Here is a 22291-nt window from a genome sequence, read left to right on the forward strand (position 1 = left end):
ACTGTGCTCCCTGAAGGAAACCCACCACAATGCTCAGAAGCCCCAAAGTCTGGTAGAATCCAGAATATCAGAGTTCTAAAAACAGAGTGAGTCTAGGAAGGCAGCTGAGGGAGGAAGGGTCAGACAAATTTTGGAAGATCATGGTGTTATGGGTAGAAGTGAAGATCTTGGGGTACCATGAGAAAAAGAATTTCCTGAGGTTCCCCCATGGGAGGATGGGATTTTGTGGACAGCTTTACTGATGATATAGCATTAAGGGGGTTCCCCTCCAAGGCGGCCATGAGCACTGTTCTCCTCCCCTGGACCTCACATGCGGCCCTGCACTGGGTGGGATTGATTTCTGCACAGGCAGAGTATCAAGCTGTCCAGAGACTTGGGTTCAGGGGTCGGGTGGGGTGGAAGGGGCAGCCCTAATTGGCACCATGACTCTGGGCAAGTCACTCTCCCCCTCTAGGCCTGTTACCTCTTCTATAAAACGAGGGGGTTGGGCTGGGGTCTTCAGAGCCCTGTCCTGCTCTGACAGTAGGAACCTCAGGGGCTCTAATTGCCTCATTAGAACACCAGGGAATGCCTTTCTAGTAATTGTCTCCCTGGCTCCTGTCTTACCCACTCCCTACTGGGCTCTGCCTCCCAGGAAACAAAAGCAGCTGCTCTCTCCTCTGGGGCTTCCTTGGATCTGGCTAGCCCTTCTTGTCAGCATATGTGCTCAGGCATTCTCTGCCTTTCTCCCTCTTCCAAGGCCTGTCTCCAAGGGCCTTCTGAGTGCCCCCTTTGAGCCACTCGTTCTCTTTTCTGCTTAGTTGGCTAGCGAAGCTGGCCTCTATCCCAGGTGAGATTAAAGTTTCCTTTATTACTGTCCATCTTGCACAGGATTTAACGGTGGGTGCTTTACAAATAAGCATGTGTGTTATAGCTGCGATCAAGTCATGCTCAGACTCAGGTGAAATGGCTCAGATGCAAATGGCAGTGAATGGCCGGAGAAGGTTAATCTCATAGAACGGTCCCTGAAGAAATACACTTTCAGAGGTTCAACAGCTGCTCTTGAGAGATGGTCTCTTTGCTTAACAGAGGACGTTTCATTTTCTATGTTGTAAGAACCAGACATAAATGGAGTAGATAATGTGGTTTTAAAATTATCCCAAAGAGCCTGTTCTATGAGTCTCTTATAAAATTCTTAATGTGTTTAGGAGTGTGTGCATTTCTGAGAGGCCAGGAAACAGTTTCTGTATGTTCACCTGGTCCTGTGCAGGGCAAGAGCTCAGAGACATGGGAGGGGCTTGGTGGGAAAATCAGGTCTACTTGGAGACCAAAGAAACCCGAAAGTCTGTTAGAATCCAGAATATCAGAGTTCTAAAAACAGAGTGAGTCTAGGAAGGCAGCTGAGGGAGGAAGGGTCAGGCAAATTTTGGGAGATCATGGTATTATGGATAGAAGTGAAGATCTTGGGGTGCCACAAGAAAAAGAATTTCCTGAGGCTCTCATGGGAGGATGGGATTTTGTGGAAAGCTTTACTGATGATATAGCATTAAGGGGATTCCCTTCCAAGGTCCCATCTCCGTCCATCTCACCATGGAGGAAGTTCAATCTTGTCTTTAGCAGGGCCAGAATTAAGGTCACTGCCCAGAATTTCTGTTCCATATTAAAGTGCAGTCCAGTCCATCATCTGGCTAACTTAGCTTGTGTTCCAAGGTGTAGTCCGTTATGTGTGGGGTTCAGGGCCATGGGGCTGTTTAAGGTCATATGGTTATGGAAAGAGAACAGGCAGGCACTTGGGAGAGTGTGGGTCACGGAGCAAAGTGAACAAGAGCCAGAGGGAACCCTTTGTTGGGGAGTTTTAACCAGGAGCTTCTTCAAACTAACCAGTCAACCTTCCAAGATATTGCATGCTTCTGATGGGGTCCACCCCCTAGCCAATGCATTGTTCCCCATGCTAGACTGGCAGGCAAACACCTTTCCTAAGTCACCCTACTTCACTGCATGTGCCCTTTGTTCATCCCCCCCACCCCACCCCTGCCACCCCGTGATTTTCAGGGAACAGAACTGTGGTTCCCTGGGGAGCGTGAAGCTGTATCTTCCTGGTGAAGCTGCCCAGATGACCATGCTTACAATGTCTGGCCTCCCCTTTGCTTTCTTCCTATTATTAATTTTAACTAACTAATTACAATGATAACAATGATGGGTGGGGTCTAGTGTCCAACAAGGCGAAGATTGAGGCCCCAGCGGATGGGAGGCACTATAGTGAATTGTGCTCCTAGGGAAGAGCCAGCCACTGGACTCTGTCCTTCTTATGTCCCTGTGGAGGGGGGTGCTCACACATGGCAGGTTTTTGCCCAAAGACAGAGCTTGGTGGGTAATAGCTGTTTCTGATTTATTCAGCAGCTTTCCTTCAGTCATGTCATGTGAGGTTAAAGAGTATGGATTCATTCTGGCATTAGTCACAATGGTTTCAAATGCCAGATCTGCCAGTTTACTAGTTGTTACACTGTGTGTCTATTTTCTCATCTGAAAATTTGGAATAATAATAGCAATTACCTCCTGGGATGGTTGGGAGAATTAAAATTACCTAGTGTAGTGCCTAATACATTGGAAGCTTCAATCAATGTCAAGTACTATTACTTTATTTTTACATTTATTTATTGAGATCTCTAATGAGAGCCAGAGGACAGAAAGATTCTTCAGATACTTTAGTGTGCATCAGAATCCCTTGGAGGATCTGTTGAAACACAGATTTCTGGGAACCATTCATTGTTCCATATCCTATACACAGGACATGTGCACAAATGAGACCATTATTTACTTAACAAACAACCTGATTAGCACTTACCATGTGCCAGACTTGTACATATATACAATACATGGTATTACAAATATTGAGTCATTTACTCATTTTAGAGACTCTATGAGGCAGGTTCTATTATACAATCTCTATAGACCCAGAGAAATTAAGTAAATTACCCAGGCACTCTCAACTAGTAAATGACATTTTATAAAACTGAATGAGTGCTGCAAGAGACACAAAACTCTCAATAGGAAGCACAGAGATTTCAGGAAATGTCTGGCATCTCCCGGGTTTTTTATTTGGGCAGCATGCTTTGGTAGGTCTTAGCTGGTTCCCCAGGTTAAGGTAGTGCAGGTGCAGTGGGAGGAGCAGAGACTCTGCAGCCAAACTAGAGTTAGAATCCAGTGCTGCAATGTGTGAGTGTGTCCCTAAGCAAAATAATTTATCTTTCTGTGCCATTTTCTTCATCTAAAAGAAGAAAAAGAAAATCCTTGGCCAGTGTGGCTCAATTGGTTGGAGTGTCATTCCATATACCAAAGAGTTATAGGTTTGATACCCAGTCAGGGCACATGCCTGGGTTGTGGTTCATCCCCTGGTTGGGGAGCACATGGAGGGTAACTAATTGATGTTCTCTCTCACATTGATATCTCTCTCTCTCTCTCTCTCTCTCTCTCTCTCTCTCTCTCTCTCTCCCTCTCTTTTTCTTCCTCTCTTCTTCTCCCTTCCCCTCTCTCTAGATTTGAGGAACATATCCTTGGGTGAGGATTAAATAAATAAATAAATAAAGAAAGAAAGAAAGAAAGAAAGAAAGAAAAAAAAAAAAGGATAAGAATAATAACACCTAACCAGCAGGGGTTTTGCCAGGAACAAAATGAGAACACTCACAAGAAGTCTTTGGAAGAGAACAGAATAGCCTCTTTCCTATTTTCTTCATCTCACTGTTCCCATCATCTTATTGTGCCATCAGCAATAGCTTTTGCTTGATGGTGATGAGTATTCATTTCTCTCCCCCAGATTACCTTTGCCTCAACCCAATTTCAGTTTCTCTTTATCAATTTGTAGTATCTTAGGGTGCTAGAACTAGAAAACACCTTAGATCATTTATTCCTGCCTGTATATCCCCATCACTTGGGGATTAAAACATATATATTCAGTTTCTTTGGGGTCCTGTGTTAGCTTGGATTATTCTTCAAAAAATAATCATTCCTTCTTCCTAATTCCCATGAGAAGAACATACTCCAGTGTTAGCTTAGGCTTTGCTTTGGTTGGTTGAATAATAAACAGACATGATGTAGTGGAGTCTTGAAATGAGTTTGTGAAGTTAAACTGACTCCTTTGCACCTCTGCTGTTGCCATGACAAGATGTGCCCAATCTAGCATGCTGGTCCCTGGAGCAGGACAAGATACAGGTGGATCAGAGCTGAGCAGCCTCAGTGGAGCCCAGCTCTCATCAGCCAGCACCCAGCTGACCCCTAGATATGACTGAGCCAATCAGGATCAGCAGAGTCATCTAGCCATGCCCATCAACTCAAGTCTGGCTAGCCCACAGACTTGTATCTAAATACATAATGATATGCCACTGTAATGTTGTGGTTCATTTTCTTTCTTTTTTTTAATCTTCACCTGAGGATATGTTTTTATTTATTTTAGAGAGAGCGGAAGAGAGAGAAGGAGAGAGAGAAACACTGATCTGTTGCCTCTGAGTACGTACCCCAATCAGGGATCAACGTGGGTATGTTCCCTGACTGGAAATCGAACCCACAACCTTTTGGTGCATGGGATAATGATGCAACCAACTGAGTCACACCGACCAGAACTGTTGTGTTCTTTGTTGAGGGCCTGATCTTGGCTTCATCTCCAGAGATTCTGGGTAACAGGCTTGGGAGATCAGGAATCTTTATTCCTGAACCTACTCCTCTTCCCCCTCCAAATATGATTAGGACATTCAGCTAGATTTGGAAAACACTGACCTCCTCTAATCTCCTCTTCTCTTCCAGAGAGATGCTGAGAACCAGAAAGATAAAGTGACTTGCCCACAGTCTCAATACCTGCCAAGGTTAGTATTTAGAATCCTATATATTTTTTTATATTAATACTCTTCTCTATGACACTGTTCCCATTTTTTTTTTTTTAAGTTGACATACAAGAAGAAATTCTTCATGTTCCTGTCACTTAGATGCTTTGGGCTGGAGTATTTCAGCCCCACACTGATATCCACCCTTTGAAATCCACTGATGAAAGGATGTTCACAACGGAAAGAATATATTGACTTTGGCTGTAATTGTATTTACTGTGCCAAACCACTAAGCTCAGGGTAAAAAGGCGGTCACTAGATCACGCGCTTTAGAGGGAATTTAAAGTACAGTATTCTTTTTCAAGTTGGGAAAGTTTATGCTATTTCTAGGCAATTATTTCTTGTGGGAATAAAAATGTGTGACTCTTTCATCCTGTTCCTCTTGCCGTGGCTTTTCCTCATTAGCGGCGTCCTTCCTCTGGAGCTGCAGTGATGCCCTCCAAGTGCTGAATCTATTACCGCAGAGGCTGGGCTTTACAGACCTGACAGAAATACAGACTGGGAAGCTGCAAGATCTGTCTTAAGTCAGATGAACGTTTATTGAGCACCTGCTATGTGCCAGCTCTGTGCAAACTGCTTGCACATGCATGAATTTTTATTAAATGTACAGGAATTTACAAAGAGGGGGTGCAGACTGTGTAAAAGGTAAAGAGAGACTACTCGTGGCTGTTATTACACACTCATTTTGTGACATTTATCTTGCCAACAGTCTCCTGTTTAATCTTGCCCATCTGTTAAGTAGGGAAGAATAATCTCTTTCCCATATCAGCACTCAACCCAGACATCACCTTTTCCCACCCCTTTACTATGCCAAGGACTGCTTAAGTAATAAAGCCAGACAAGGTGCTAAATATTTCTTGGCGGAACCAGGCAGGAACAGTGGCTCCTTCTTGGTCTAAGGTTCTTATTGTCTCCCATGTGGGTCATTGCCATGCTCCCTCTAGACTTCTCCCCACCAGTTTCTCTCCTGCCTAGTCTGCACTACTCAACTCAACCTTCAAATGCCATATCCCCAGACCACAACTCCTGAGAGGAGTCATTCATATAGATAGATCTCTCTGCTGAAATCCTTCACTATCCTTCCTTTATGACATTGCTCAAATCCCACAGAATCTCCCCATTCTGCTCTATACAGTCCATCTCTCACTTCTTAGTGCTCTATTTTTTCTCTTCCTAACTTGGACTACAAATACATATGTGTGTGTATACACACTCACACATGGCATGATACTCTCTGCCTTTCATGCCTTTCCACATGCTTTCTCCAAGCCTTAGAATATCTGCCTCCACATTGAATCTCAATTTCCCACAAGGGCCTTGCAGTGTAAATGAAAGAAGCAGATGGATGAGAGGCAATAGGGAGTCGTGGGGAGCATGGCAAACTGGAGAGGGCACACTAGGTCTAGAAGGCACAGTTACTACTAGGCCATGGTGAATGGATGTCATGTCACAATGTGGCTTAGTGTTGATATATCTTCTACATTTTAGAAGCTAGAAATCCAGATTTTGTGTGAAATCTCTAAATTTTTAAAGATATGGAGGTACATTAAAACAAACAAAAAAAACCTTTCTGTACCAGACAGCTCTGTTTCTTTTGTTTGTTCAAATTCTAGCAAACCTTAAAATCTGACTTAGGCCTCCTCTCTCTTCTAAAGCCTTCTTTGATAATTCTGACTGCTATGGTCTATTCTCTCTAAATTATCCTGTAAAAGAGACCAGTATAGTTATGTGCACAAGGTCTAGAAGCAGAGTACCTGGAAGAGAAACTACCTACTAGCTGTGCAACCTCGGGCAAGGTAATTAACCCCTTGAAGCTCTTTTCTCTTGTCTCCAAAAGGGAAGGGGTAGCTATGGTCTCTATTTTATAGTGTGATGAAGGTTAAAATAAAATAGAGATATAAAATCTTCAACATATATGTGATATATCACAAGCTCTCAGTGAATGTTGGCTAGTATTACTTACTAGAAGCCTGGTGCATGAAATTCATGCACGGAGGGGTGTTGGCCTCAGCCCAGCCTGTACCCTCTCCAATCTAGGACCCCTGGAGGGATGTCCGACTGCCCATTAAATGACTTCCCTCTCACAATCCAGGACTGCTGTCTCCCAACTGCTTGCCTGCCTGCCTTCCTGATTGCCCCTAACCGCTTTTGCCTGCCAGCCTGATCACCCCCTAACCACTCCGCTGCCAGCCTGGTTGATGCTTAACTGCTCCCCTGCCAGCCTGTTTGCCCCCAACTTTCCTCCTCTGCTGGCCTGGTCACCCCTAACTGCCCTCTCCTGCAGGGTTGATCACCTCCAACTGCCCTCCCTTGCAGGCCGGGTCCCTCCCAACTTCCCTCCCCTGCTGGCCATCTTGTGGTGGCCATCTTGTGTCCACATGGAGGCAGGATCTTTGACCACATGGGGGCAGCTATATTGTGTGTTGCAGTGATGATCAATCTCATATTACTCTTTTATTAGATAGGATAGAGAACTGGTACAGGGGTGGCGGCCAGCTGGTTTGCCCTGAAGGGTGTCCCGGATCAGGTGGGGGTTCCCTTGGGGCATGGGGCGGCCTGAGCGAGGGGCCTGCAGTGGTTTGCAGGCTGGCCACGCCCCCTGGTGACCCAAGCGGAGGCCCTGGTATCTGGAATTTATTTTCCTTCTACAATTGAAACTTTGTAGCCTGGAGCAGAGCCAAGCCTGGGGCTCCCTCCGCAGCTGGCAGCCATTTCTGTTGGGGTTATAATTGAAACTTTGTAGCCTTAAGTGGGTGGGCCTGACCAGGGTGTGTGGAAAGCTTTGCTTCCCGGGTTGCCCGGGGCAACCCGGGCCTGCTCTCTCAAGCTCCTTTCTGCTGCCATTCTGTTTAAATTTGTTTACCTTCTATAATTGAAACTTTGTAGCTTGAGTGGAGGCTTAGGCCTGCAAGGGCAGGCGGAAAGCTTGGCTTGCTCTGTTACCTGGGAAACCTTGTTCTCTGTGGCTGTAGCCATCTTAGTTGTGTTAATTTGCATACTTGCTCTGATTGGCTGGTGGGTGTGGTTTGTGGGTGTGTCAAAGGTACAGTCAATTTGCATATTACTTTTTTATTAGGTAGGATTGTTCACAGCCCCAAGCATCATTACATAGTGCTTAAAAAAGAATTCTAGAACCTGATTTCCAGGGTTTACCACTTTCAGATAAAATCTCAGATTCACCACTTTCTAGCTATGTGACTTTGGGCAAGTTATTTTTTACTTCAGTGTGCCTTAGTTTTCTCATCTGTAAAACGGGGATAATAAGACCTATTGAATTATTATGAGGAAATTCCTCTTGAGTCATTTTTCCTTAGCTATAGGCATGACATTGTTCTTTCTAACTTTACACCAGGCTCTTAGCACAAAATTTAGCCTTGAATTCCTGGTCTGCAATACCAGTAGATTGGACAGACACTGAGCATTTCCCTTTAAGGAGAGCATTCTGTTATCCATTGCCAGTAGAGGGCGCTGGAGGAATACTGTGGGAGGTGTGTGTTTGGGGGGTTGGGGGGTTGGGGGTGTGGGAGGTCTTCTCTTCTCAGTTCTGGGGGTATTCCTTTTCATTCTTGCCCTGCAGCATGGTCCATGAGTGGTGTGTGTGTGTGTGGGGGAGGGGCATCTGGTGCTGCTCTGTCCCATCATGTGCCCAAAGTATGCCATCTCTTGGCAAACTTGCAGTGCTGGCCTAGGCTTGATGACCACCTTGCTGTGGCCCTCAGACTGCCTGCTTCAGGGGTGCCCACTACCCTCTGTGTGACCATCCCCAGCACTGACTCGCACCTGGAGGGCTGATTCCTGCTTTCTGTGCAACTGTGGGCTAGCTCTGGCTCAGGCAACCCAGCAAACATCTCATCCATTCATTTCCTCCAATGAGGTCTGAGCCCCAGCTGTGGGTGCTCTCCCTCGGCCTGAGGGCATTCTTTAGAGTGCTCTTCACATCTTTGTATTTACTCTCTATCATAGGTTAATCATTCTTCTTACTAAACTGCCCCTGTTTAAATCACTGTGTGATTTCTGTCTCCTGTTTTACCCCATTATATAAATGTCTTGAGTCTCAACTTACTCCGTGGTAAATCAGACATTCTGGCTATAGTCTTTTATCTACATCTACTTATACTGAATTTGCTTCCTTTCCTACCAACATATTATTTGTTGCTTAACAGATATTCACCAAGCTCACCTGCAGTCTAATGTATATGTGTCTATAAAGCTCTTAAACCTAAAGAGACTACTAGTATGCACTATGTACTAGACTGTTGCTTCTCAACTTGCTATCCATGATAAAGGTCCAGTTTTTAACCAGTTAACTGCCACACGTCCAAAATGTAAACCATCTATACGTCTATAGATGCTTATGGCGTACAAAGGGTTAAAATTTAATTTCCAAGCCTGTCATAAACCAAAAATTCTGTGAAGCATAATAAAATGCACTACTAATAATAACAAAAATTTTAAAAGACATACAAAATACAAGCCCAATATTTAGTGTTAGATTCAAGAGACATGATTACTCTATGAAAAGTGCTATAGAAGTTTCTAAATACCCTCAAATTCTATACTGCTGTTGCCACGGGTGGCAACCCTGTGTAGACCATATCTTAACCAGCACTGATCTGGGCTATTCACCGACACTAGGAATCACATTGCACCTACACCCTGATTTTCAAACCTGATCCTCTCATTGCACCTGGCTTGCATTGAGGGGGTTTGCTTTACTACTTTAAGGGACAGTGAAAAGACTGTCATCCATCATCTGGTTCTGTCCAAGTGCCATCTCCAGCACATGCTCCTATGGGCATCACTTCCGTGAGACATCTTAGCCTAATATGGTAACTTTGCCATAGGCACAGTCCCTCTCCCATTTATCAGGAGGTAATAGCTGTGACAATGAAGTGTGCCCATATTCCCCAGGGCTCCAGGCCACTGAATTCATAGAGAGACACCCCACTATTCTTCCTGCCGCCCCCCACTATGTTTGCAGCTGATAAGAGCCAGGAGATGAGGGTTATTTGCATATGTGAGTTGTCTTAATAGCATGGGTTGCACCTATTATTACAGCCAAAAGCCATGTGTCAAAGCCTGAGTTTAGCCAATCAGACAGGAAAATACAAATGAACTGGTCGGGTTGTCCAGCAAAAGCACCATAATTGTAGCTTTAAATGTTAAAATGGAGGCTCACTAGAGTCCCTAATCTCCCTGTTCTTCTATTATGATGTGGGCACAGCATCCTCCTGTCTCTTAATTATTGTCATTATACTAGTCTATCTAAAACTATATTTGTAAAATTCTTTAGACTCCATGGTAATTCTACTGAGTTCATTTTCCCATCTCTCCTCTGGGTTTGTGTCCTGCCTTCCCAGCTCAGTTTTTCAGCCAAAGATTCATTCTGTATTCAGTGGAGCTGCCACCCCATTGTTGGTGCTTGCTAGATTGTAATAGAAACGCCATGCCACCGAACTGTGAGTCGAAGCTGAATTACAATGATACTGCCCCAATTTTACAGATGCTGCCCAGTGCCAAAGAGCTTTAATAAAATGCTCAAGGTCACCGAGCAAATCCAATGCAGAATCAGGGGTGGGACCAGCTGTTGTGAATTTTGAGCCTAAATCTCATTTCTTTGCATCAGACTGCCTCTCCAAACCACAAGAGATACTCTTATCACTGTTGTTGGGTGAGCGTTCAGTTCGCTGCAGTCGATACCGTCAAATGAAATCTTCAAATGCCAGAAGTATGCTGTGAGACAGTCTTCACCTCAGTGAACTCTAGCATTAGAAGCCGCAGCAGCACAGAGGCAACTAGGAAATCCATAGCCACAGTTAATGCTGGCTGTTAAAAGTATGTCTTGTTTGGAAGTCATTCTAGGGTGACAATGATCAATGCTGGTGTTCATTAAAACAACAGTGACAAAAACAACACAACCCACCTGAAACAAAATCTAAGAAAGATGGTCCATAGTTCCTACAGAAGACATAAAAATATATCACTAATAATCCAAGTAATCTTATTCCAGATAATGCTAATATGGAATATGCTTTTTTGAAACACTATCCTCTTCTTCCCTCCTTTTTTTCTTTTCCTCTTCATTCTGATCACTTCTCCCCCTTCCACCCTGCCCCCTACACACACACTCCTCATCCCCCCACTCCCCTCTGAGTCATTAGTATTTGGGACAAGGCCAGTTGAAATAGAAGTAAGGAAAACTGGATTAAAGATAATTTAATGTAAATTGCCAACATGCATTCTAGGTGGTTAACATTTATTGTGTTAACTACTCAGAGCGAATACTATGATGGATGCTTTACATACATTCCCTCTAATTCTTAAATCAACCTCATAAGGTAACTTTTATAGATGAAAAAGCTGAGGCTTGGAGAAAGAAGCTTGCCCATGATCATGGGTGGGGAACATCAGGCTCACGGGCCCTGTAAGGCAGGCAAAGTCATTTGGTCTGGCCTTGTCAAGGCGTTAGGGGTGAGTTAATTAAATGTTTGACCAAATATAGCAGGCTAATTTTTAATTTGATAATTTTGTATAGTCTGTGAATGATATTATAAATATCCAAATGGCCCTTGGCAGAAAAAAAGGTTCCCTATCCCTGATAGATGATAAGTAAACTGGGTTTCAAATTGGGTCTCTCTGGTTTTATCCTCCTGCTCCACTCTGCACTGTACCTTTAAGAGATGTAAAATTACGTTCAGTGATGGCAGTGGTTTATTTATTTACCTTTAACACCAGTTATTTTAGTGCCTGGTTGGAGTTGCTATAGTAGTCAATGTGAACTGTGTAAAGTGCAGACAAACTCTGGATACTGAACACAGAGCAACTTAAAAAAAAGTCAGTGACCTGATTATGGTTTATAAGGTTCTGTTTTAGATGCCAAGTGCTAATCATAAAATCAAAGAAAAGCGATGAGAAAGGGATAATAATTTCACTGGCATTCAGTTATTTTCTGTCACATCAAAGCTTGACTGTTAGAGGGCATGAGAAGGAATATGAACTTGGAAAATGAGGTTTCTATGTGAGATATAGAAGCTTTTTCTCTTCTCCCAGCATTCTCTACCCTCTCTCCTGTTCCATGTGTATTTCTCCTCCACTTCCCCCAAATCATTTAACTTGTTTTGACTAAATTAGACTTAGTTAGACAGATTTAGGAATTCACCTTTTCCATGGGGTGGGTGGATGTCTATGATAATACCGTATCTGAGGCTAATTTGGGATAAAGCAGAAATAGCAATAATTATAAGAATATCTTGACTATTTTTGACTCCTTCCTTTTTTAAGCATTATTGTGGTACAATTAACATAAGAATTGTATATATTTAAGGTAGACATTGATGTTTTGATATAGGTATACATTGTGAAATGATTGCCACAATCACTCTAATCAATGTCATCATCACCTCACATAGTTAACTTTTGGGAAGGGGAGAGAATACTTAAGATCTACCCTCTTTGCATATTTATAGGATGCAAACTATATTGTCAATAAATTAATAATTTAACAGTCACATTGCTGTACATTAGAGTCCCAGAATTTATTCCTCTTGTATAACTGAAAGTTTATACCCTTTTTTTTTCTATTCTTTTCATTTCTCCTTTCCCCCAACCTTAGTAAGCAACTTTCTATTCTCTGTTGTTATGAGTTAAGGTATTAAGTGAAGTTGTGCAGTGGTTGCCCTTCTGTCCCTGGCTAATTTCTCTTAACATAATGTCTTCTAAGTTCATCCATGTTCCATGTTGTCTTTAAATGGCAGGATTATCAGACTGAATAACATAACATTCTATTGTGTAGAACATGCAACACACACACACACACACACACACACACACACACACACACAGACCCATCAATGGATATTTCATTTGTTTCTATATCTTGGCTATTTGAATGCTTCCATTTGAATAATGAACATGGGGAAGTGCAGATATTGCTATGATATACTGATTTCACTTTCTTTGGATATTTAACAAGAAGTGGAGTTACTGGCTCCTATGGCAGTTCTATTTTTTATTTTTCAAGGAACTTTTTTACTGTTTTTGATAATGACTATGCCAATTTACATTTCTATAATCAGTGTATTGGGGTTCCCTTTTCTCCACATCCTTGTCAAAACTTGTTAGCTCTTATCTATTTTATAATAGCCATTCTAACAAGTATGAGGTGATATTTCACTATGGTTTTGATTTGTATTTCCCTGGTGATCAGTAATGTCGAGGTTTTTTTTTTAATATATCTTTTGGTCTTTTAAATGTCTTCTTTTGAGAAATATCTGTTAAGGTCCTTTGCCCACTTTTTGAGTTTTATTTATTTGTGTGTTTTGCTCTTGAGTTAGAGTTTATATATTTTGGAAATTAACCTTTTATCAGATATACTAGAGGCCTGATGCATGAAATTCATTTAAGAGCAGGCCTTCACAGCTGTGGTGGCTGTCGCGATCCCTCCCTCACAGCTGTGGGTGACTGCCTCAATCCTGCGGTTGCAGCCCTGGCTTCGTCCGGAAGGTCGTCCAGAAGGTCATCTGGAAGGATGTCCAGTCTAATTAGCATATTATGCTTTTATTATTATAGATGTTTATAAATATTTTCTTCCATTCCTTTCCCCTCTGTTGACTGTTTACTGCGGAGAAGCTTTTAGTTTGATGCAGTTGCACTTGTCTATTTTTTGCTTTTGTTGCCTGTGCTTTTGGTGTCATATCCAGAAAGTCTTTGCCCAGACTAACGTTTGACTTTTTTATTAATTTGTACAAGATCATGACATTCCAAAGACTTATTCATAAAATATATTGACACTTAACTCATTCAGAATTGAGAGGCAGCCGTTATTATCTTCCTTTAGACTGAGGCATATGGCCACATGAAAAGATTTGTGAGGGAATGCAGTCAATTGTGGGGCAAAATCTGGAACTTTTAAGTCCCCATTTTATGGCAACTTGACAATACATTTGATGTTCAAATACTGCTGGTATTTTCTTCATTGAAACTCTTTTAATTGTATAACAAATTTCTAGCTGAAATATGTAGAAACACCATCAAAACAGTATTTCTATAATTAGATTCTAACACCGTGCAAGTCATACCCTGCTCAAGAAGCAAGGGATATGTGAGAATATTCTAAATGACATCAAGCAGAGTGTTACCTCTTGGGAGGACCTGAGGGTAAGGAAGACATGATTCTACCTTCAAAATGCTCCGAGTCTGGTTTAAGAAAATAAACTCACTCCTATAAAGTCATCAAAGCCCAAAATATGTGGTGCTGTCAAAAATAACCAGCGGGTAAATGAGACCGAGAGATTTATTAGAGATGGCAAGATCCATGGAAGACATAACTGTTGAAATCATGAAGGATGGATAAAATTCAACAAAGACAAAAGGGAGAGAAAAAGAACATCCCATGCAACCTTTGTGTAGTGCTTTTTAGTTGGCAGAGTATTTACAGGTTCATCATGGGATTGAACACTACAATAAATCAGCAGGAAATATTATTATTCTCATTGCACTGGTGAGCATCCTAAAGCCTGAAGAAGTTAGGTAGACTTTCTAAGGCAACACAGCTTATAAGGAATAGAGTTTACTAATAGAGTCAAATCTACATCTGATGCATGCTCTTTGGTGTCAGATTCTGGAAGGTTATAAAACCAGACAGAGGGAAATTATTATTAATTCTACACAAGGGGTATAATATAATAAAAATGGAGTACTGGAGGGTTAGAGGGATTGGAGACAGGGAGATGAACCAAGGATCTCTCCCAGCCACCAAAGCGCCTGTGCTACATCTGTTGTGTGTTCATGGCACTCGGTTGTACTTGTCAGTTCTGGTCTGTCTGAACCCCTGACTCTAAACTCCTGGAGGGCAGGGCTTCCCCTTTGATATCAGTAAGCCCAGCATGCTAGTAGGAAGTTATAATAATATTTTGAATGAATGAGTAAAGTAGTTACAGTTCTGATCTTGGCATGGAATAATGGTAATCTTGTGACAACAGTGGAATTAGGGCAAGGAAGGTGAATCAATGGGAACTGGCAAAGTACGAAGTGTTAGGATTATCAGAGTGGAGCCCATAAAAGAACATCTAAGGCCTGGCTAATATTCTGTTTCTTAACTTGAATGAAGGGATACACAGGTGCTTGTTTTGGTCTTTGCACTGAAAATATAGGAAAAATAGAAATAGAAAAAATAGATAACATTTGGTGTCAAGCTCGATATGAAGGATAAAGGGCAAGAAAATAACAAAATAAACTTCAAGTTTATTGGTGTGACACTTAAAGAGTGGTTACCTGCCAGAAATGGGACACTTGGAGACAGACAGGAGGGCAATTTAGGACTTTGTCAGGGAGCCACTCGTGTACCTGCAGGTTAAGTCTTAGAGCCACACCTCTATTCTGGGAAGTCCCTTGTTCCCTTTACTTCCAGCCCACCTCCAAATGCCAACATCTTCCTGATATTCAGGGGATGCTCTTCTTTCCAAAAATATTTGGTACCAGGATGATTCTTTTTAATCCCCCTCTTCATTAATGCTCCCCAAACTAAACTCATAGGTATTTTATTAGAGATTTTACTGCTGACCTCTGTGGAACTATAGATAAAAGTTAGCAAAACTTGTAAGCACTTGCAGTTATAAAGTTTATAAAAATCTTACAAAAGTCTGTAACAAGCCAAGTCAGCATTTCTGTGTTCTTTCAGTAGTATTCAGAAGTCTCTTTATGTAGTTCTGAGAGTTTTTCTTAGATGATTCTAAAAGACATTATCAACTTTTCACACATATAACTAATCCTGGTTGTGTGCTTATAAAGTGCCAGACAGTATTCTATATACATGAGGTATATTATCTAATTTAAACCTCAAAAAAACCACCCCAGAGCAATGTACTATTATTATCCTCATTTTACATATGAGGGTGTTGAGGCATAGACAATATAAATACTGAGCCCCAGGTTACACAGCTAGTATGTGGATATGCTGAAATTAGAAGCCAGGCAGCCTGGTTTCTGAGTCTGTCTACCTGTCTTAGAGTGTACACTGCTCAGATATAATCCCAGAGGTCTGAGGCTAGGAGCTTTGATAGGTTTAATGCAATCCATGGTTCCTTTTGAACCTTATGTTTGAACGACGGACCACTTGGGCTCAAGTTGTCATCCCTACCCTTAGACATTCCTTCCCTGAGTTTTAGGCTGTTGTGCAGCAACAGCAAAGATGCTTCCATGACCTTTCCTCTGGCTGCCTCTGGAAATTCAGCTCTTGTCCCAGGTTCTCTCCCCTTCCCTATCTGGTTTCTGCAGATTCTTCCCTTGGGTTTTGAAATTATTCTGCACAGACTTGAAAGTGTCTTTCCTTCACCTTTCACTCACTTATTCATTCAACAAATGTTCAACAATTTATTGTCTGCTGAGCACAATGCCAAGACTCTGTGGAATACCTGAATAAATAATTTAAGTACCATCCTCTGAGGTACTCAAAGTCTCATGGGATATACAGATACAGAAATGAATATAGTTCACTGCAGTAAATGCTGTGGAGGAGGTATATACAAACAGTGAAGGAAGTATATTTGGTAATTAACCATGTTGTGGGTATAGAGAGGGATTTACAATAGAGATGATAACTTGACTTTGGATGGTTAGAACTTTTCTAAATTTATCAGGATGGAGGGTCATTCCAAAGACAGAAAAGAGCTTGTGCATAATTTACAATTGAAGAGAATCATGAATGTGAAGAATTAATTCAGTGATTCACTCACTTACCCATTAACTATTTATCGAATGCCTACTTTGTGTAAAGTCACATGCTACATGCTGGTGGTAGCATGTACATGTAGAGTTCATTGCCCTGATGGAACTTTCTATTACACAGTTATTTTCAACAACGCTAAAATCTAGGTGTTGGTAAAGTTGTACTTTTTCTTAGGGAAGACCTGTTTCATTGAGTTTTCCAGCATCTAGCCACTGCCTGTTTGCCTTGGCTCATGGACCCTTCCTCCATCTCTAAAGCCATTAGTGTAGCATCTTCAAATCTCTCTCTGACTCTGTTTTCTACTCTGTCATCACTTGTCCTTCTCTGCCTCTTTTGCCAACTTGGTTGTTCAATAAATGCCTTTTACATGTTGATGTACCACTGATCCATATAACTGACTTTTCTAAGACCTTCTTATCCCTCATCTTCCAATCTTTTTAATTCCAGGCTTCCAATCAACCAGTCCAGACATTCACAACTGTCCAGGAGTATATGTAGTCTTTTACTACATAAATCAGATGGCCAGATAAACCAGTCCAAAGTTTTATGTCATGGGAGGATTTGCCCTCACTGATGTTTTTCAGGATATTAGAATTGTATTTTTTATTGATATTTACACTGAAATAATTCATTTGTAAACCAAACTTGGCTCTTTTCTTTTTTCCACCAGCTAGTTATAAGGGACCCTACCGAGGGACCATTGGTGTGGGCTGAGGAGAGATGATGGTACAACAGTAGTGAGGGTCTGGACCACTTGCTAGTACAGAAGCTCACTTGTGTTCTACAACCATGTTATGCTTAAGCCCGGTTGTACTCTTATGTACCCATCTTATGATGGATTATTATGGAGCTGTCCAACCTTATGATTTGGGATATATGCCAGAGCCAGTTCATGATGGGCATCTCCAGCTGTATAGCCATATGACCCCAATGTCAGACAGACATTCCCAGGCCCCCATGGCATGCCAGGAACTGTTTTGTGAATAGTGTTTAATTCTCTAAGGCAGAAGGCATGGTCTTGCTGCTCCAAATTCCTAAAGAGTCTGCATTGTGGTTCTCTATTGGGTGTTGCCCCATAGTTCCATGAGAAGAGTTTAGGTCACCTACAGTAGCCCCCATAAGACTGCGCTTTGACACAAACTGCATGTTTTAGGGGGAAGGTCTAAAACCACCCTCAATTTCTATAATTGGCTGGAAGATATCACAAATGTGGAGCTTTCATTGTCCTCATCCTGAGGAGTCAGGAAGTGTTACTTTCTCAGCAATGATGACAATACACATGGAGGATTGCCAACTAGGGAAGCTCACCCAAACCTCAGTCTTCAGAGTTTTATTGGGCTCCATTGCATATGCATGATTGATTGAGTGACCACATGCTTGATTTCAGTCTCTAGGTCAACTGATATCATAGGACTCAAAACCCTCACTTTAGATCATATGTTGATCTTTCTGGCATAGCTAGTGTCCAACCTAAGGTGTGGCCAGCCCCCACTTGAAATCACATTGTTACTGTCTAGCTGGCCTAAGATTCCCCAGGCAAACAAAGATTACATCCCAGGAGCCAAGAGCAAAGGATAGAACACTTTCTTTACAAGGTTAAATTCTTTGCTACACACTCCACACTTTTTTTCTCTCTACTATAGATATGTCTATTACCACAGGGACTGGCAGGTTTTATGGCCCCAGCAGCAGTTCTGTGGACCTGGACCTGCTCGGGCAGACTTCTGTGTCACTTGATGAATGGGTTGGGACAGAATATCCAAGCATAAACTATGCTGCCTCTAGAATCCCAAACCCTTGGGTTTTCGTTACCAGCTGGCATGCAGGTGATCCATCTCCAAGATCTCATTTTAGAATAGACTTCCTAGGATGCCTTCCAGGACCAATTCTCCTAGGTCTAATGCCCCAGGGGACAGACTCTGAGGCAGATATTTCCTATGCAGGCATTTTATTGGAGGGCATTCTCATTCTTAAGAATTATACCTGTAAGGGAATAAGCAAAACAGGACTGAAGAAAAGGAGAATATGAACTTTGGTGACCCCTAATCACAAATCTATATTGATGAATTTGACTCTATCAACACCAATGATAGCTGTTCAACTCAGAACATATGGGCAAAATTGACAGTATAAAAAGAAATCTGTGGTGGTTAAAACTGGCAAGGGGTTATTACCTGGAATTAGGAGAGAAATTATGGTAAATCAGCAATAAAAATCAATAGAAAAATAGGAAATGTGGATAAATAGTTAACTTCCAAAGAGGAACTCTAGTTGGCTAGTGAATGACAAAATACTCAACCTCATTAGTAATCAGAGAAATGCAAATTAAAATGACAATGAGATACCACTTTAGACCCCATAGATCAACAATTAGACAGTAAAATTATATCAAGTACTGGCAAGGATGTAGGGATACAACCCTTCATGAACTGCACAGTGAAGTATAATTGGAACAACCAATCTGGAGAAAATAGAGCTGTATGTAATGCGATTAAGCATGTGCATATCTCATAACCTAGAAATTCAGCTCCTGAGAATCAATTTCTGACGAGCTAGCTCAGGGCCATTTGGAGGCACTTATGATGTTCATTGCAGTGGTGTTGGTGGAATAACTTGCACTGAAAAGCTCAGTGTTTTCCTCTCTCTCTCTCCCTCTCTCTCTCTCTCTCTCTCTCTCTCTCTCTCTCTCTTTCTCTCTCTCTACCCCTTCCTCCATCCCTCCCTCCTTTTCTCACTCCCTCTGCCCAACACCCACTGGTGTCATACACTGGTGGAAGGTGAAATGGAAGAATATATATGAAATCCTTTAGTATAGAGGTGAAGGGGAATGGATAAGGTCAACCATACTTTATGCATCTGCAATCTTAAAAGAGAAGGAAAAACAAATAAAAGATTGGAAATAAATTTGATTAATATCTGTGTCCTTTGCAAATACACATATTTCTGTCATAAATTATAAAGTTATGAGTTATGGAATTATATAGTTATTATAAATTATAATTATAAGGTATTAACCCATAAAGCACTAATAATGCATGAACCACTATCCATATATATAAAAGCCTAAGCAACCATTATGACAGAATGACCAGAATTACTGAAACGACTGGTTGCTATGATGTGCACTGAGCAGGCAGGCAGGCAAGTGGTTAGAAGCAAGCAGGCAGGCAGGTGAGCGGTTAAGAGTGAGCAGGCAGGCAGGCAGGCGAGCAGTTAGGAGTGAGCAGATAGGCAGGTGAGCAGTTAGGAGCAAGCAGGCAGGTGAGTGGTTAGGAGCGAGTGGTCCCAGATTGTGAGAGGCATGCCCGACTGCCAGTTTAGGCCCAATCCTGCCTAAACCGGCAGTCAGACATCCCTCAAGGGGTCCTGGATTGCAAGAGGGATGTCCAACTGCCAGATGTCCGAATGCAGGGATCGGGCCTAAACCAGCAGTCAGACATCCTCCGAGGGGTCCCGGATTGCGAGAGGGCGCAGGCGGGGCTGAGGGGCTCTCCCTCCTCGTGCATGAATTTTGTGCATCAGGCCTCTAGTTAATAATAATAAACTATTATCTCAAGTTACATAGAGATTTTCTTCTGATCCCCATTCATAATTTCATCCAGCATTTGGGGATTCTTTTATACTGAGATTCTAATTAGCTCTCTCTTGAGTGCTTGGCTGACATGATGACCTTCATTGCATACCTATGAGGAATGAACCATAGTCTTTATTTTATAGTTGAAGGGAAAAGTCTCGGAGAGGTTGAGTGGTGTGTTGATGGTCGCACATGCTCTCAATAGATTGTAATTAAGGTGGATATAACTCTGACAATTATGGCTGATTTAGTTCAAGTATTTGCAAAATGTTGAACAATAGCAGTTGCAATTCATGAAGTTCAGAGTGCATATGTTGCTGACAGAAAACAGGTTGGTTTTTTTTTAAAACAAACTACAACCTCACACTGGGACTGTAATCTCTTTGAGGCTCAAATATCCAATGAACCACGCCTGGCAAAGTTCAGACTTGATCTGAGGAAAATGACTTTCTCTTTGGGAAGTGCTACAGTTGGGCTCTCCACTCTAGCCAATTTCTCTCCTCAGGAGCTTTCCATTAAGAATTAATTTACTGGCATAGATAAATATAATCTTCATAATCCTCCTCAGCATCTGATGCTATTGTCTGTCTCCTTTTTTATGTCCTTTCTGTACTTTCCTCAAAACACAGATACAATTGAACTTGGCTAGTGATTCATCATATACTTCTTTGGGAACAATAGTAACTTACGTCTACTGCTTTACAGTTTTTATGAAACCATCTCCACACATTACATCACTGCATCCTCATAACAGTCCCCAAGGTGTCACTCTGTCATGCAGAAGAAGAAATGAGGCTCATAGGAGGTCACACATTTACCTGGTGGGTAGAACATGAATTCAAATCCCATACCCTTCTCTATATAGCTATGCCTTCTCTCTTGAGAGCGTAGAAAAAAAAGATTTATCACTCCCACAGCCCTTATCCATACTCCCATCCACCATGCTTATCTTAGAGCTGAGATATAAATGCTTGCAGAGGTTAAGATACTTGCCCAACATCAGACCATCAGCTAGGGAGGGCTGTTCTTGAGGTTCTGCCTTCATACTTCTTACTTTGTTCACAACTACAGAAAAGAATACTCCTCCAGTTTAATGTGTGGTTTCTCTCATTTCAGTCAGAGATGCTGCCAAAAAACCGCGTAAGGGTGCTGAATGGTGCTACCCCTTCTGTGAGACTATGAGCATGAAGTGAGAATTTCAGGAGAGAAATTAATCTGTCATAAGTTGCTCAGTAAATCTAGAATTGGAGCACAGAGTCCCTTTCCCCTCTCCCCCCAGGCCCAACTCCTTTCTCAGTGTCTCATAGACTGTGAAGAACAGCTAGGGAACAGGGAGCAGGAAGATGGAGGCATCTTGGTAAAGCCACAGAGCTCTGTAAAACAACTGAGATGTGAAAGATAGTCCATGAGGTCTGGGTGAGTCAGGGGGTTATTAGTCAGTGATGCTTTCTACCAGCCCACCTTGGTTCCCAGCCTTTCTGGGGGCTGCCTGCCTTCCTTCCCATCTATGTTTTCACTGCTCATTAGCACGTCCAACAGAGGATGTTAGAGGAAACGAATGCTGGAGCAGTTGGCTTCATTACTTGAACCAATATAGATTTTGGGTACCAAGGAGTTCTACCTCAGACCTCTCAGGCAGCTGTCCAGACTCTAGGAAGAACAAGTTGCAAATCAGATTCTGATTAGTAAGCCTAGAACTAGGTCTTTCCAGAGAAGGCCTTGTTTTCAAGGCTATGACCAAGAGATGGTCCTTCTTAGACTTGGACTCAAAGGTGAGATGGAATCTTATATAGAAGAGGCATTATCTATCAATGATGCTTCTGTGGTAGGCTGGCGAGCCTACACATAAACACAGGCAATCGATGTTTCTCACCTATTTATGCTGTTCCTAACCTTGGCCTTTTATTTATAAACTAGAAGTCCAGTGCACGACATTCATGCATTAGGGGTAGCACCATTCAGCCCGGCCTGCTCCCTCTCGCAGTCTGGGATCCCTTGAGGGATGTCCGACTGCGGGCTTAAGCCTGATCCCCCAGGGGATTGGGCCTAAACCAGAAGTCAGACATCCCTTTCGCAGTCCAGGGTTCTCACAGTCTGGGACCCCTTGCTCCTTACCACCCACCTGCAGCGGAGGTGGGA

This window comes from Eptesicus fuscus, chromosome 7 (assembly GCF_027574615.1).
Source record: "Eptesicus fuscus isolate TK198812 chromosome 7, DD_ASM_mEF_20220401, whole genome shotgun sequence".
NCBI classification, from domain to species: Eukaryota; Metazoa; Chordata; class Mammalia; order Chiroptera; family Vespertilionidae; genus Eptesicus; species Eptesicus fuscus.